General features: G+C 41.0%; 1 pseudogene; it reads right to left on the bottom strand.

The window, feature by feature from the left end:
* Positions 1 to 7,027: 7,027 nt before the first annotated feature.
* LOC110308463 (serpin B6-like) lies at positions 7,028 to 16,215 on the bottom strand (annotated as a pseudogene).
* Positions 16,216 to 18,862: the final 2,647 nt, after the last annotated feature.

The following is an 18,862-nucleotide window of genomic DNA, read 5'->3' as shown; positions in this document are numbered from 1 at the left end:
AATTGAGAAAATGCCTTACAGTTGGATCTCTTGGAGGCATTTCCTCAACTGAAGCTCCTTTCTCTGTGATAACTCCAGCTGTGTCAAGTTGACACAAAACTAGCCAGTACAATTGACCCCTCGTCAACTTGACACACAAACACATCACTATTAAGCCTCAACCCTTACATTCTTATTCATCCCCAAGATCTAAATAACTTTAAAAGTCCCACATTCTTTACAAATTCTTAAAATTTCAATCTCTCTTAAAACCCAACGTCTTTTTACAATTAAAAGTCTCTTAACGGTGGGCTCTACTAAAATACTTTCTTCCTTCAAGAGGGAAAATAACAGGGCACAGTCACAATCAAAAGCAAAAATCAATCTCCAACCATCCAATGTCTGGGATCCAACTCACAATCTTCTGGGCTCCTCCAAGGGCTTGGGTCACTTCTTCAGCCATGCCCTTTGTAGCACACGCATCATCCTCTAGGCTCCAGATGCCTGTACTCCACTGCTGCTGCTGCTCTTGGTGGTCATCTCATGGTACTGACATCTCCAAAACACTGCATGATCCCTTTAGTTCTGGGCCGTCAATTGCAACTGAGGCTGCACCTTCACCAATGACCTTCCATGGCCTCTCACAGTGCCGAGCCTCAGCTGCTCAGCATGACCCCTTCATGCCTTCAAAACCAGTACCACCTGGGTGACCCTTACACATTACTAAGTCCTATTGCAGCAGGAGTACAACCTTGGCTATCTCTGGAACACAGCCTCTTTGTGCTTTCAGAAAACACTTCTTCCGAAAAGATGTCACCTCAACGATGCTGGTCTCTTCTTAATCACCACTAATTTCTTAGTTCCATTAATAGTCCCAGTAATGCAAAGTTTCTGCTTTAGTAGTTCTGGTATCTTGTTAATCACAGCTGATTCTTCAGCCCCAGCTAACCAGAACTACAGAATCTTCACAATCAAAACAGGAATGGCCCTGAAAAGAGTCTTTAATCTTCCCTCTGAAATTTCACAAGCCAGGCCTCCATCTTCTGCACTGTTTTCAACATTATCTTCCAAGCTCCTACACAACATCTCACAGAGTTCTTAACAGCAAATGGATCTTCTGGCCTAAAGTTCCAAAGTCCTTCCACAGTCCTCCCCAAAACATGGTCAAGCTGTCACAGGAATACCCCACTATGCTGGTACCAATATGTCTTAGTTAGGTTTTCTATTCCTGGACAAAACATCATGACCAAGAAGCAAGTTGGGGAGGAAAGGGGTTATTTGGCTTACACTTCCATACTGCTGTTCATTACCAAAGGAATTCAGGACTGGAACTCAGGCAGGTCAGGAAGCAGGAGCTGAAGCAGAAGCCATGGAGGGATGTTCTTTACTGGCTTGCTTCCCCTGGCTTGCTCAGCCTGCTCTCTGATAGAACCGAGACTACCAGCCGAGAGATAGTCCCACCCACAAGGGGCCTTTCCCCCTTGATCACTAATTGAGAAAATGCCTTACAGTTGGATCTCATGGAGGCATTTCCTCAACTGAAGCTCCTTTCTCTGTGATAACTCCAGCTGTGTCAATTTGACACAAAACTAGCCAGTGTACATGTATTGGGGGAGAGAAGAGAGAATCCCAGAAGTCCAAGAGAATGAATGAAAATGTGCAGGTTCTGGGGATGAGGGTGGAGGGAACTTCTAGAAAGTCCCAGAGACCTGGGATATAAGAGATTCCCAGGACTCAGTGGGGGTGATTTTAGCCTAAATGCTCATCCATGAGGAGATGGAACCTGAAGAGACCACCTCTAGTAGATAGACATGTTCCCAGTGGAGAGATGAGTCTACCAACACACCTTCAAAATTTTTGCCTCAGAATTAATCCTGTCTAAAAGTAATACAGGGACATAAATGGAGCAGAGAGTGAAGAAAAGGTCTCCCAGTGACTGAAGCAACTTTGGTTCTATCCCATATGCGGCACCAAACCCTGACTCTATTACTGATGCTATGTTGTGCTTGTAGAGAGGAGCTTGCATGGCTGTCCTCTGAAAGGCTCTAACAGCAACTGACTGAGACAGATGCACATACTTAGAGACAACCTGGACTAAGGTCAGGAGTCCCTATAGAAGAGTTAGGGGAAGGATAGAAGTAGCTAAAGGGGATGACAACCACAGAGGAAGACCAACAGTGTCAACTAACTTCGACTCCTGAGGGCTCCCAGATACTAAGTCACCAACCAAAGACCTGGTCTGAGGCCAATGGCACATATTACCAAAGGACTGCCTTGTCTGGCCTCAGTAGCAAAGGATGTGTCTAATCCTTGATGCCCCAGGGAAGGGAATGCCTGTGGGAAGGTAAGGAGGAAGCACTCTCTCAGAGACAAACAAGAGGTGGGATAGGGTGAAGAACTCTGGGAGGAAGGAGGGGGATGGGTGACAATATTTGAAATGTAAATAAATAAAATAAATAATTTTTAAGTGGCCATGTTGCCAAAAGTGATCTTCAGATTTAATGTAATTCCCTTCAGAATTCCAGCACAATTCTTTACAGACCTTGACAGAAAAAAATCTCAACTTCACATAGAAAAACAAAATCCAAGGATAGCTAAAACAATCCTGAACAATAAAAGAATCTCCAGAGGTATCAGCATGCCTGACCTCAAGCTGTACTATAGAGCGATAGTAATAAAAACTGCATGGTCCTGATATAGAAACAGACAGCTTGATCAATAGAATCAAAATAAAAACCCTGAAATAAACCAACTCACCTATGGACACTTGATTTTCGATAAAGAAGCCAAAACCATACAACAGAAAAAGAAAGAAAGAAAGAAAGAAAGAAAGAAAGAAAGAAAGAAAGAAAGAAAGAAAGAAAGAAAGAAAGCATTTTCAACAAACGGTGCTGGTCTAACTGGATATCTGCATTATAAGAATGCAAATAAGGGCTGGTGAGATGGCTCAGCAGGTAAGAGCACCCGACTGCTCTTCCGAAGGTCCAGAGTTCAAATCCCAGCAACCACATGGTGGCTCACAACCATCCGTAACAAGATCTGACTCCCTCTTCTGGAGTGTCTGAAGACAGCTACAGTGTACTTACATGTAATAAATAAATAAATAAATAAAAAGAATTTTAAAAAAAAGAATGCAAATAAATCCATTTCTATCACCCTGCACAAAACTCAAGTCCAAGTGGATCCAAGACCTCAACATAAAACCAGATACATTAAATATAATAGAAAAAAATTAACCGTGGGAAATAGCCTTGAACTCCTTTGTAAAGGAGACAACTTTCTGAACAGAACACAATGGCTCAGGCTCTAAAGTCAATGGTAGAGATAGGTAGAAAAAATTGCTTGTCTAGCTAGCTATAGACTCTGTGTGTTGGGTCAGTTTTATGAGTTACCTTTGGCATTAACTTCCTCAGCTCTTAGTTAAGAAGCCTAATTTGATGTTCTTCTCCCACTGGATCTTGGGGTTATGTAGAAATAAATAAACCAGATACCTTAAAGAAGATCTTTTGAAAACAGACCTAAAAAGGTATATATAAAATTAGGGTTCTTAACTGACAAACTCAGAATAAACAAATGGGCAAGTAGACAAACCAAGGGAAATCCAGAGTTCTTGTAATCATGTCACAGACAAGAGATTGGGGAGTACTACTGAGGGAATGACTCAAGGAACACTGAGATGTGATCTAGTCCCAAGACAAATTCAACCATTAGAAGCCAACACAAGTCCTCTTACCTCCTGTATTCTCTCCTGTCATAATTCTTAGCACTTTTAGATGGGGTATCATCACCTAAGCAGCTCTTAGTTTGAGAGATTCCAAAAAGTGGGGTTGAGAAGGGTTGGTTGTTAAGGCTAACTTGAGTAGGACTACCTAAGTTACTTTCCTATTGTGGTGATAAAACACCATGACCAAGGCAACATAGAAGAAAGAGTTCACTTTGGCCTATGGTTCCAGGGGATTAGAGTTCGGCAGATGGTAATGGGAATCATGTCAAAGTTTGCTTTGACATGTCAGGGTCTGAAGGAAGATGCATGGCATTGGTAGAACACACAGACACAGATATCTTTATAGGTCAAGCAAGGTCTCTCCTATTTTAAAGGGAAGTCTCTCTCTCTCTCTCTCTCTCTCTCTCTCTCTCTCTCTCTCTCTCTGTGTGTGTGTGGGGGGGGGTATGGGTGTGTGGGTGTGTGATACACAAGTGAATAAAGCAAGACTCCAACAAGATTATTTATTCTCCCACAGCTTATATATCCCAGCAAAATATTGCAAGCAATATAAAAATTACAATGTGGTTATATTTTATTTTTCTTTAAGTGATGAATTACAATGAATCCCCTAACAGTCTTACATAAGTAAATATTTTACATACTATAGGTGAAAAAAACAAATTATTCTTAAGAACCCACATATGTTCATGTTTAAGAAACTTGTGATAGAAAGCAAAGTGTAAGCAAGCAAGGTATTTTCTCCACCAATTTCTCTAAGTGGTAGTTACAAAGTAAGAATCAATCATTTTATTGTTTATCTTAAAAAGTAATCTTATTTTAAAAATCTTAAAAGAATCACAATTCCAAACTTTTATATAAAAAAAACCAGTCATTTTCACTTTAAATCCTCAAGGTGCACCTTTACTCCTTAATATTTTATTAAATTACATCAGGAAGCTGAGGTGAAAATGAATACAAAAAAATTAATCACCTTAATCACCAACCCACCTTTAGTAAAAAAAAAAAAAGGCAACTCAACTAGTACTAGTTGAGCTGCTGATATTCTTGTTCCCTGACCTCAAAAAAAAATCCCTTGTTCAATGGTCAAATTGTGCCTTTCTGAACCGTAAATTGTTCCCTGAGTTTTTCTAAATCAAAGCCACTAACAAAAACAATTGTAACCTAACTTTGCTAACAATCTACAACTTTAAGTTCTTTCTGGGTGCGGTGGTTGAATCATTAATCTGCTCTAGAAGCAATGATTTTAAAAGGCCAATCACAATTTCTGTAAGTGTCAATGACACTGCCAAGTGAGGAGCTGGAAATCTCCTTTAGAATTTTCATACAACGCATAGGTTATAATGGATGTGATCATCATAATGACGATGAGGGTAACAAGCAGAGCAAAACTCCACAACAGCATCAAGTCCTCAGGACCCTTAGTCCTCTGGGCTCTGCCTCTCCTAGGCACATCCATTGAGCTTTGTGCAAACCTGAGAGCTATCCTCCATTAGTTCTAAAGCAGTTTTGCTGTTCCAGTCACACAAACCCCAGCAGGATAGCAAGCTGCTGAGTGTTGTGACTGCATCTCCAGGAAGTGAAAATATGGGTGTAGAAACCTGATGTTATGAGGAGCCCACATAAGACCAACACTTGATACAGTCTCTACTTAATTGAAAGTCTTGATTCCAGCTGACTGGGACTACACTTAGGTATTTCAGACCTACCTGATCATTAAGGCCAAGAGGCTTTTATTTTTTTTTAATTAGGTATTTTCCTCATTTACATTTTCAATGCTATCCCAAAAGTCCCCCATACCCTACCCCCCCACTCCCCTACCCACCCACTCCCACATTTTGGCCCTGTCGTTCCCCTGTACTGGGACATATAAAGTTTGCAAGTCCAATGGGCCTCTCTTTCCAGTGATGGCTGACTAGGCCATCTTTTGATACATATGCAGCTAGAGTCAAGAGCTCTGGGGTACTGGTTAGTTCATAATGTTGTTCCTCCTATAGGGTTGCAGGTCCCTTTAGCTCCTTGGGTATTTTCTCTAGCTCCTCCATTGGGGGGCCCTGAGATCCATCCAATAGCTGACTGTGAGCATCCACTTATGTATTTGCTAGGCCCCGGTGTAGTCTCACAAGAGACAGGGTCCTTTCAGCAAAATCTTGCTAGTGTATGCAATGGTGTCAGTGTTTGGAGGCTGATTATGGGATGAATCCCTGGATATGGCAGTCTCTAGATGGACCATCCTTTTGTATCAGCTCCAAACTTTGTCTCTATAACTCCTTCCATGGGTGTTTTGTTCCCAATTCTAAGAAGGGGCAAAGTGTCCACACTTTGGTCTTCGTTCTTCTTGAGTTTCATGTGTTTTGCAAATTGTAACATATCTTGGGTATTCTAAGTTTCTGGGCTAATATCCACTTATCAGTGAGTACATTATTATTACTTGAGTTCTTTTTGATTGGGTTACCTCACTCAGGATAATGTGCCAAGAGGCTTTTAAAGGCAAAAACCAGATCCTAGTATCTCACTCAGCAACTACAGGGAGGGGTTTGCAGAAGCTAGCAGTTGAACAGAACCCAAGAGAAGCTAGCTGAGGCATCTTAGCCTCAAGTCCTGAAATAGAGTTGGGTAATTTTCCATGGGTTTCCTCATCACAGAGATCAATTAAACATAAAATGGCCTCATCAAGAAAACAAGATGAAGAACCCTCTTTACTGGTTTGCCCCCATCACTCTAAGGCACTTTTTTAGTTGTTATACTTCCTATAAAAGAGAAACTCATGAGTTGTGATCCTCACATTCCCCAGAATAATTACACATGCCTTTGTCACAAAGATGCTCATAACACATCCCATGTTGAGGACAAAAACAGACAGAAAGAAGAGTGTTTCTCATGGAGTTGAGTCCTGACACTCTGCACTTCTGCTTGCCCCTGAATGGGACATGAGCTGCCCACAGAGACTTGAGTCTGTCCTCATGGACACTTCCCCCAGAGCCCTATACTGCACATATTCTCTCACCAAAGTGAGATGAGATTTGAAGACAGCTGAGTGAAGAAGAGATAGCATCACCATTTCTCTTGTGTGAACATGTATGGCTGACTGAAAGAAGCTATAACATTCTGTGACATAGATGAGCACTGTAGACAGCAACAGCATAAACCCACAGAAATGAAAATTCAGATCTTAAATCCTCCCATGAGACAGACACACAGTTCTAAAAGTAGAGTACCATAAACCCTTTATTTCATAACTGTCATTGTATTTATGGATAAGGTCACTTGAGCCACAGGCAAACCATGGCGAGTAAGTAAAATACTGACAGGAACACCCTTTCCTCAGGGAGAAGAGAACCGGCCAAGGAACAGAATCTCTTTGCTTTTATCACCTTGAATGAGGAAAAGGATGGGTGGTCAGCAATTAAGCACCGCTGAGTTAGTGGTGACCCCACTGTGACTATTTCAGTGGCAACTGCAGCCTCTGTGCCTTCTTCATTGACTTCCACAAAACTTTTGTGCACAACATTGGACAGAAATAGGCCTTGCTTGGAAGATATTCCAGAAAAGTCTGCTCTGCTCTCCTCAAAGGCATCAGTCATGCCCAGCTTGCAGATGACATCCTTCATGTCATAGTTCTCCTCCAGCTTAAACCGTGGGAGAAAAACCTCCACTTCTTCTTCTTCTTCCATCTTGACAAGCCTCGTCCACTGAATAAGTTTCTTGTAAGATATTTGATTTTCTACCTAGAAGAGGGTTAAAGACTTTAGGAAGGTCATGTCACATAGAGCTCCTGTGACAATGAGGAGGCTCTACACTGCCCTAAAAAAAGAGTAACTGTAACCCATATGGTAGCTGGGAAGGGATGGAGTGCAGAGTTTGAAAGGCATGGTCCAGGTTCTAGGTTCCACCCCAGTCCCACAAATGAATAGAAGATAAAAACATGATATTATGAGCATAGGAGAGCTGCACGAGTATAAACCCAATGCCACTCTTTCTCTCTCACAGCTCTATCAAGGTCCCATGCTCCTTACCATACTCAGTTCAACTTGTTCGTCTGGAAGCATGATGATCATGCTCAGCTCTTTGTCAGTATAAGGAAGGGATACAATAGTACTAGATATCTCTTCCACATAGTAAGTTTTGAAGGTAGACTTTTTAAACATCATTTGAACTGTTTTCTTCTCATTCTGCAAAGGATAGATAACAAAGCATACCAGGCAAGTTCAACAGGGGAAGGTAGCCACTGTCCCTGTGAAAACTGTCTTTATTGGACTTCTAGAACATTCTATCAGTCACTAAACTCCTGAAAGAATTTAGACTTTACATGCCTCTAAAGGCCCATTTTTCAAGACTTGTCCCATAGAGTGGGGCTTTGGAAAGGGAAGGAATCATTAAGAGATGGGACCTAGAAGAGGATGCTCAGGTCATTAAGGTATAACCTTGAAAGAGATAATTAATTAGGCACACTTGGTTATCTCCATATTAATTGTGATGACAGAAGCTGATTGGCCCAAATTCAAACACCTGTGATGCCATAGGCAAACTATTCTTTTCTGTTGGAGGAATTCATTTATTCTCAGGACTTTGAACATAATTCCCAAATACATTGCTGTAGCCTGGACTTCTTCCTGAACTCTGGATAATATATTTTACAGTCTATTTGACTCCTGCAATTTGATATCCCTTTGTATTTCTGCTCTACCTTATGAGTCTTATTTGTTCTGGTTGACAGTGATGTTCTTCCAGTTGTCAAAACAATTTCATGACCTTGATTTGAGTCATTACCAAATTGGACTGTGTGTGTCTTTGAAGTATAACCAAAGTGTTACTTTAATTTTTAACCTCCACTATCATCCTCACAGCCCTGGAGGTGATAACCTGCTTTTCACTGAATTCGGCACAGCAGCCAGAGGACCCTGCACAAGGCAAGTCAGACCACTCTAGCAGGAATAAGAGTTAAAGTTCTTAAAACACAGTAGAATAGAAATGATTTCTCCTTGCTTCCTCTTCTAGTTCAGTCTCTCTTATTTGATCCACTATACTCATAGGGATGTTTGTGGCATTATGGTTAACTAGATTAAGTCTCTTTCTGCCTAACTGGTTCTCAGAGCTGGTGCATACTTCTTATGTCATCTTCCCAGTGAAGGGTTTCTTGGCAGCTCTTACTGGCAGTGCAACTAAGCACAGCATGCTGCCACCACCTCTGTAGGTCTCTGGAGCTCTCCCAACAAACCTCCATGTACCTATGTTTATCTCATATTTCTCTCCTCCAGGAAAACAGAACTTCATGAGGTTATGCACACAAGCCAGTTAGTGTCCTGGGCAGAGTAGGCTCTCGAGTGACATCTGAAGACTGTATTAATAGCAATCTAATGAGCTGTAATACTGCTCATAATTTAAATACAAATCTATAGAACAGAAAATCTCGTGCCTTTAGAGGCATGGCCACATATATGGATTCCTGTCAGAATCAACTATAGCCACAGAGCAGTCTGTATACAGTGCAGAGACAAGAAGAAAGACAATGTGTACTGGTCCTGCATTTAGTAGGAGCCACAATAAGTATATTCCCATTGATGGAATGTATGGGAAAGGTTTCAGAAGGAGGCTTCTTGCTCTCAGGCCTGTGTCCTCCCCTATGGACTACAAAGTCAGGGTCAAAGCCCTGCTGCGAGAATGAAGAAAAACACTGCATGCAAAGACTGGCAGAATAGAAAAGAAGAACCAGTTTTCAAGAGCATCACCACATACAGGCATTCATCCATTTTCTGCCCTCCTGGTGGGTGATAAACTTGAATGAATTCAACTGTACCATCTAAGGTTTCTGTTGTTTGCAGTAGAAGGAAGGCCTAAGGTAGGATCCTATCATAAGTGACTTCAAAGACAGAAATACTTTGACCAAGAAAAAAACAGTTTATTATGAATAAAGCTTGAAATAAAATGCATTTTTGAACGTTAAATGTTCAAGCTTGACAATAGTTCTATTATATTACCTCAACCTTCATTTTGTAGCTCATGACCTTAACCTTACCTAACTTTCCTTGTCCTAACCATAATGTCATATCGCTGTAAGGTGTCACTGAGCCTCCTAGAAACGGGAAATTCCCTAGCTTCCCTGCCCCTAGACTCAACCAATCTACTTCAAGATCAGACAGAGCTTCTTTGAAAGGCCTAAATGTTGCAAATATACCTGGTGTTGGTTTTTCCATGTTATAAGGAATATAAAAACTGACCCTGGGAACTGCCCTGGGACGAAGCTTGACTCACAACTCCTGGCTGCATCACTGCTTAATCAATCTTGGCATGTGTGTTCATTAAACATCAGTATCTGGCTGAGATTGGTATTTGAGTGGATTGTGTGGCTAACCGTGAACCCCAACACTAAGAAACTGAAAGTTCAAACTCAACTTCGTCAGGGAGATGTAAGGTCTGACTAATGATCCAGAATATGATGTAATTAACTTGTTTTGTTAGCTTCAAATTAAAAGTACAGAGAGGGGAGGGAGATGAAGGGAGGGAGGGGGAGGAGGGGGAGAGAGAATATAAATATGGGACACCAGCAAATAGCATGCTCCAACCTAGAAGAGGCTGAACATGAACACATCCCAGATACACATCTCATTGTGTGGCTTGTCTGTAAGCAAAGGGCTGTAATTATCCCATAAAATCAAGAATGACTCCCACTCACTGGTCCAGTGTTTACTGAGACAGGCACTCATTGCACAGCTGTTTGCCTTCAGCTGTTTTTTCAACAGGATGAGAAAGGCTATTTTCCCTCTGTATGGTTTTGTGGCAATGAGCAGGAGGCAGAAGACTCAGTGTATCTTCTGGGAAGATACACTGAAAAGAAAGGAATGTGCACTACTTCGGGGAATCATGAGGAATGGGCTGAATTCAGGGCCACAAGGAGCCTCACACACATCCAGAGTTCAGATTTTCGTATCTCCAAATTTTTATAAAAGACTGTTTAGAGGACACTGCAAAGCTCTGCCATCAGAATTGACCTCAATGTCTGCCAATAACAGCATAGCCCATGACAGAAGCAGGACTTGGACTGAAACCAAGTAGCCTATGCCCATCCTTGGCAACATGCAAAAGGAGAAGGGAGGAGAAGGTCCCACCGCTGAGAGAAAATCTGGCTGCTGAACTGCCCAGAGACATGAGAGGCACAGGCTACATGAGGATCCTCTTTATTTTTAGAAGCCAGTGTGATCAGGGGACCTTGCCCAGGAGTCTCCTTAGTTACTGCACTGTGGTTACATTGCTGACTTTGAAAGGCATCTCCCTGGTATCCTTTTTGTTAAATGGCTTCTCCCAGTTTCCTTTGAAGCAGGTGGCATTCACAAGGATCAGCCTAGTGTTTGAATTCACTGTATATGGAGACAGCAACTCTCTGATTACATCTGAAAGAAGGAATTAACACACAACAACAACAAAAGAAGTAATTAAAGCCTCATGGTATTTGGATGAGACTGGCCCCCAAAGGGTACATGCTCAGTCCTCAGTTGAACTGTTTTGGAAGGATTAGTAGGTATGGCATGGCTGGAGGAGGTATACTGTTGGGGTGGTCTTTAAGAGTGGTCTTTGAGATTTCTGAAACCCACAGCAGGCCCAGTCTCTCTCTCTCTCTCTCTCTCTCTCTCTCTCTCTCTCTCTCTCTCTCTCTCTCTCTCTCTCTCTCTCTCTCTCTCTCTCTCTCTGCCTGATGCCCATAGATCAGGATGTAAAAAAAAAAAAGCTCTCAGCTATTGTTCCAGCACCATGTCTGTCTGCTTCCTGACATGATGACACTGAAATAAATAACTTCTAAAATTGTAAGTAAACTCCAAATTAATGCTTTCTATTATAACAGTTACCTTGGCCATGGTGTCTCTTCACAGCAAGAGGACAGTAACAAAGATAAAACCCAATTTGCTAGCAGAGTTTGCTGATACTTGCAAAGGGGTCATAAGCAAATGGTGCCACCTGCTGCTCTGATTTAGAGTTAAAGATGCAGATCAACATTAGTATACTCAAGTCCTTGGGTTCAGTCCTCAGGCAAATCAAAAGAAGTCCTTATTTAAAGAACAAAAGGAAAATATTGTTTACATTTGAAGATACTGTGAAAGCACTAACAATATTATTAGCAACAACAGACTGCAAACCCAGACATCATAGAACATGTCTTTAATACTTGGACTTGAGAGGAAGGCTGATTTGTGAGTTCAAGTCCATTTTGGTCTAAATAGTGAGTTTCAGAACAGCCAAGGCTAGATAGTGAGACTGTGTCTCAAAGACCAAAAACAAAAATAAAGACTAGACACAGAAGACTGTCCTGGCAAGTGAAGGCACTTGCTACCAAACCTGAAGAACTGAGTAGAATCCCAGGACACACTGGTAGGAAGAGAAAAGTAAATCTGTGAGTGTTCCTGAATGCATGTGTGCACAGAAATGCAAAAACACACAACAACAAAAAACCACATAAATGTAGTGTTTTTGTTGTTGTTGTTGTTGTTGTTGTTAAATGGGCTAACTGTTTAATAGGGATGGGGTAAATATAGCTCAGTGGCCACGGAGATCCTGCTCAGAATGCTCAGGGCCCTGGAGTCAAATTTCAGCACTAAAAACAAACAAAATAGAGTAACTCTATGTTTACCTTTTGTCTCTTTGGCTACCCAGGCATTGATGTGCTGTCGGCACTGCTCCGGAGTACCCTTAAAGTCCAACTTTTCTATCTCTACTTTGTATAACTTGTAGCAGGACTCTTTAAAAGACTGAGACAGACATTAAAAGACTACACAGCCATGAAAGTGATTAACGCCAACAGCCTCCTTCCCAATGCACAAAACCAAAAATCTCAGATGTACACATGGGATTTGCAAACAAATATACAGAAAGTATAAAAATCCAGTCTTTCTGTTTCTGACTACCTTTAACCATAGTTTATGAATTAGGTAAAATATTGGTCGGTATGAGAATCGCTAAAAACCGTGATGAACAGCTGAGTTCTTTAGGCAGCAGCTGAAGCTCAATGAGGTAATCGTGAGCACCCTCAGATGCAGTATCATACCGCTGTCACTCTAAGAGGCCACCACAATGGCAGAGGGAAGGTTGCACAGGAGATATAACACCTCTGTGCTGTGCACAGGCCAGAGCTTCTACCACAGTTTTCCATGTTAACAGTAATACAAATTTATATCACTCAAAATACTGTCACCTATAGTTAGAGAACACTAGGGAACTAGACCTGGAAGCTATAAAACTGTGTAAATAACTGTAATTGATGTTAATTCATGATATGTAATTGGACAATGGTCACTACATCAGGCAGCTCAGAGGCAGAGGCAAGTAATTCATGCAAATACAGCCTGTGTTAGGGTGCGGGTCAGTGGCTCATTGCCATAGTGAAGGACCAGCCTAGCCTGCAAAGGGCCATTCAGGGAATTGATCACCAGCACAAGGCAAACAAACAAACAAGCCACATGCTAATTTACTCTATGAAATGACAATGGATTTGATGACCACCAACCTTCTGCCATGATACAAAAGATAACCCAACACAGTAAGAATGAAAATCCCATTATGCCAGCAGTATGCGTATAATAGTTTCTCAATATTTCTATGAAACAGCTCATCTCATGGCTACATGCTAAATTCCTCTTTGAAAGAACTGTTTTAATTTTTTATTTGTCTTTGTATATGTAAGGTAAATGTGCATTTCATGTGGGTGTGTGCCTGTGTTGAAAGTGTGCATATATGTATATATAAGCCTATGTGATGGCTAGAAGGTAACTTCAGCTTAACATCTCTGAGTACTACAAGACACTTACTTCCATGATGTCAAAATTGTTATCACTGAAGACCTTGTTGGTGCTTTTGAGCATGTGCCCTGTGTCAGTCTTGTTCACTTCAGTGAGAAGTGACTGGAAGCCCTGCTGGACATCTGTACCTCCATTGCTGCGTTTATCCAAAGAAAGTACCTGAAATCAAAACAGATTAAAAACACAACTTAATCAGGCCAACCTATAGGAAAAGAGTTAATACATAACTCATTCTCATAATTTTACCAATTCCTGATGCCACTCAAAGACCCACCTAGTTGCAATTGAACATACCTTGAAGTTTCCCTGTCTAGGGTCCTCTATGTGCCCTATAAGCCCTCATCTGAGAAGAAATGGTCTTTCACAAATCCACCTCTTCAAATTCACTAATGATTATCTGGCTTCAAGCATGGCTCCCAATCAGACCTGATATCACTCAAGTGTATCTGGCTTCTGACCATTCTGTCTCTTCCATGCTCTTGAGTCTGGGCTGCCTCCACCACTGTCTGGTCACCAGAATTTAGGAGAGTGATCCTGTTTCAGGTCTAGACTTTAAAGAAAAGCCTGGAAGCAGCCACATTTATGCTCTTGTTTCCAGCTACCTTGATGGAAGGATATCCAAGCTACATGGAAAATCCTGAAGTAATTATGCTATCACACAAACATACTTGAAAAAGAAGCATGACCCCAGCCAACAGTGAACACACTAGATACACCCAAATCAGACCTTAGATTCACCAATCTTTCTGAAAAAGTACACAAATTATTTCAGCTGCTCCCATAGGAAACAGATAAACTACCTATCAATAGATGTGATATTTTAGAACTATGAGAGAAAGTGGGGGAGGAGAGAGAGAGAGAGAGAGAGAGAGAGAGAGAGAGAGAGAGAGAGAGAGAGAGAGAGTTTAAATTGAATCTAGAACCCAACTCTCTCCAGTAAGCAGGCAGGCTGAGGAACAGACAAACAAACATATACATATATATATATATATATATATATATATATATATATATATACACACACATATATATATATATTGCCAAGAGCTAATCCAAAATGCAAAGTTGTGACATAAAGTGGGCATGGATTAGGAAAGACTGTCTTCAAACACAAGTAGGGATGAATCAAATATCCCTAACCTTGGGTAAAAGAGTCTAGACACATACACTTGGCTGTGAATCATAATTGTTATCATTCAGAGGTTGCAATGTGTCCTTTCTCCCATGTACTGAATGTATTTCTTCAAATCAGCATATTGACATCTGACACCCAGCTCCTCAAATATGACTACTGTATCTGGAGCTAAGATTTTGTAGGGACAATGAAGTTTAAAGAAGTCATTAAGTGAGCTAAACGCAATGTGCATCCCTATAATATAAGCTGATCATGACACAGACATCCAGGCGATATAAGCTTAGGTTTTTTAAACCTACTTTTGATAAGAGCTCTCAGATGCTTAGACCTCATTTCTATCCCACAGTCCAAAGGAAAAAAAATGGTAAATAAAACAAGCAGATGTGGACCTGTTTGGAAGTAGTTCTTTGGGGAAATTTCAATCTCTGTTTGTCATGATACCAGCAGTCTAGTTTAGTAGTGTCTGGATACTAAATCCAAATCAGAGGAGGCTGCACAATCCAGCAGAAACAGGCAGACCTCCACAGAATCTGCATGAGTCAGCAGGAGGTAACAGAATCAGCCATGACCTCAGGAGAAGTTCTGTCATGGCTCTCTCAACAAAGTAAAGAACAAAGACACAAAACCAACATTCTAAGGCCAGCTATACAAGCATCCTGTCACTATCAATTGAGTCCTACTTATATTCTCTCCAAATAAAACTTGTCCTTCACTGGGTCTTGCCTCAACAAAAGACCACATGAATCTACCTCAACAAAATGCCACTTGACTCATCTCGTGACAAACCAAAAACTCCCACATTGAGGAAAGACAAAACTGTCATTAACTATTTATTAAAAAAAAAAAAAGCAGCTTTCTAACTCCCGGAATTTAGTATTCAACCACTTGAACTATAAGAAAATACTCTGTTAATTAAGCCAGACAATCTTTAGTATCTACTACACAACCAAAGCTAGTACTTTCAGGAAGTATACACTGTACTTTTATCCACCTTATTCTGGGCAGATGGTCTCTGAGGTTCACATACTTTGGCAGATAAAACACAGAACTCAGCAATATCCTCCAAAGGTTCTATACCTGGTCTTCCATATGAGACTGACCCCATTTGGAAATAAACTTTAAGAGCCTAGGAACAGACCTTACCTATTGGAGGGTTAAGATCTATTAGGGCCAGACAACAGACAATGGAGACCATAGGGGCCTTGGGGCCATACCTTTGGCATTTTTGCACCAAATTAACCTTCACATACACAGTCACCACTAGTGGATCAGAATGCTATAGCTAGGATTCCAACAAGGACAGCACATCCTGCCTATCACCTCTCCAGTCACATCCCTATGTCATCTGCAAGAGAAATTTGGAATACTGGGGACAAGTTCAACTGACAGCCCACAGCATTTATCTGCTGTATAATGGTGCTGACTACCTGACTTATCTGGCTTGCAGTGGTTCCATTTGCTCCCAATAAGCCGATAGCCAGAGATGAAAACATGCTCGAGGGTGAGAAAAATACATTTTTTGAGCTGTCTTCGCCCAATAGTCTAAAAAGCTTTAAGGAAAAAGTAGCATTTGCTTCCAGCAGAGGGTCCATGATGGTGAGCCTAGAATGAGGGATTACAATAAGCATAATAAACACACAATCTAATGTATAGGCTGAATCTCACCAACATTGTGCTCTGACTTGGTGAACAAGAGACAGATACAGCATGGAAAGTAAAGGCACATGCACAAAGTGTCCGTCCTTGTCGATATAGCAAGTCCAGGCTAGCATAGGCTACATAATGAGGCCCTGTATCAAAGAAAATAAACAAGTGAAAATAAGGACCTTATATGCATGTCTAATTTTTCTAGTCCAATAGCATAATACTTAACATATCCCATTTTCTTTTAGGAGGGAATTAGGGAAGTACGAAGTCTGACTGCTTGGAAGAGAGATTGAATATCATTGCTGATTGAAATATTGGTGTTGGGCAGGGGAAATGACTCAGTTGGTAAAGTGCATGCCATGCAATTGTCACGATCTTAGTTTGTACCCTCAGAAACTGTAAAGCTCAAGAAGGAGGTATATATTAGTGATCCCAGTCATGAGCCAAGGAGGTGGAATCAAAAACCAACAAACAAAAGAATATCTACTGGGCTTAGAAAATAGCTCAATGGATAGAGTGACTGCCATGCATGTGTAACAATTGACAAGGTGGCACATAGTTGCTATCCCAATCATGGGCCAGGGAGGTGAAACAGGAAAGTCTCTGGAAGCTCATGGATGGGCCCAGAGCCTGGGAAAGGCAGCTGTGAACAAAGAGACCCTACCTCAAAGAAAATGACAGGCAGGGACCAACAGCTAATGTTGGTTCATATATTTTGTCCATATATGACCATAATGTTGGTTCATAATGTTTCCTCCATATATGCCTGGAGGAAAACAGGAACACACACACACACACACACACACAATACACTGTACATCTACTCAATAGGTAAAAGGAAACCCCTCCAGCTGCTGTTGTTGGGCACACCAGTAACAAACTAGAATAGATGTTTTGACCAAAGATTTAATTTACCACACTGAAAATTGGATTGCCACTAAAGTTCTCTTGCACTTGAGTCTTCTAAGACACACTTGCACTTGGAGGCATTCATCTGGGGACAGCACATTCACTACTCTTTGCTGTTATTGTATGTATGTGTCACATCAACTGCTGTATATCAGCCAATTTATTGACACAAACCTACTTGGATTAGGTACCTATTGAAAGATTCACATCTCACACTCCTTTGCTAAAATCTTCTGTTCTAGGCTGCAACACCTTATTTGTTGATTTTTTTTCCCTCTCACTTAATGGACTATATTGTCCAATCACATCCTAAGAAACATTATCACTAATTTAATTTCTGGCATGTCTGAAAGTATAATGATTCTTCCATGCCATTGTGCTTTAAACAGGATCTGTGAAGAGTGTGTGTATGACATATGAGCACATTCTTCACAGTTAACCAGAGACCACTTTTCTGATCAAAAGTCTGATGACATTCTGATGCCAGCTCCATCAACATTCCTCCTTTAACCAACTGTCTGAAAGCTTATAACTCACATTCTCATCCATGAGCCTCAGATATCCAAATGTCTTGTCATTATCTGCTAACAGCTTATATATATGCTGAAATTAACATTTCAAATGCTCATCTAATACACAGGAAACAGGAGCATCTTCTGGATATATGCCCAGGAGGGGTATAGCTGCATCCTCAGGTAGTACAATGTCAAATTTTCTGAGGAACCGCCAGACTGATTTCCAGCTTGCAATCCCACCAGCAATGGAGGGATTTTCCTCTTTCTTCACATCCTCACCAGTACCTGCTGTCACCTGAGTTTTTGATCTTAGCCATTCTGACTGGTGTGAGGTGGAATCTCAGGGTTGTTTTGATTTGCATTTCCCTGATGACTAAGGATATTGAACATTTCTTTAGGTGCTCCTCGGGCATTTGAATTTCCTCAGTTGAGCATTCTTTGCTTAGCTCTGTTCCCCATTTTAAATAGGGTTATTTGGTTCTCTGGAGTCAAACTTCTTGAGTTCTTTATATATATTGGATATTAGTCCTCTATAGAATGTAGGATTGATAATGGTTGCCATTTTGTCCCAGTGACAGTGTCCTTGGTCTTACAGAAGCTTTGCAGGTTTATGAGGTCCCATTTGCTGATTCTTGGTCTTAGAGCATTAGCCCTTGGTGTTCTTTTCAGGAAATTTTCCCCTGTGCCCATGTATTTGAGGCTTTTCCCCACTTTCTCTTCTATTAGATTCAGTGTATCTGGTTTTATGTAGAGGTCCTTGATCCACTTGAACATGAGGTTTGTACAAAGAGATAAGAATAGATCAATTTGAGTTCTACATGTTGACTGCCAGTTGAACCAGTCCCATTTGTTGAAAATGCTGTCTTTTTTTCCACTGGATGGTTTTAGCTTCTTTGTCAAAGATCAAGTGACCATAGGTTTGTGAGTTCATTTCTGGGTCTTCAATTCTATTCCATTGATCTACCTTCCTCTCACTATACCAATACAATGAAGTTTTTATCACTATTGCTCTGTAGTACAGCTTGAGGTCAGGGATGGTGATTGCCCCAGAAGTTCTTTTATTGTTGAGAATAGATTTTGATATCCTGGGTCTCCTGAGCATATACCCAGAATAAGGACATATGCTCAACTAAGTTTTTAACAGCCATATTCATAATAGCCAGAAACT

Source organism: Mus caroli, unplaced genomic scaffold (genome assembly GCF_978045245.1).
Source record: "Mus caroli unplaced genomic scaffold, Mus_caroli_1 scaffold_15, whole genome shotgun sequence".
NCBI classification, from domain to species: domain Eukaryota; kingdom Metazoa; phylum Chordata; class Mammalia; order Rodentia; family Muridae; genus Mus; species Mus caroli.
Note: the sequence above shows the minus strand (reverse complement) of the source record. Positions and strands in the feature narration are given on the sequence as shown.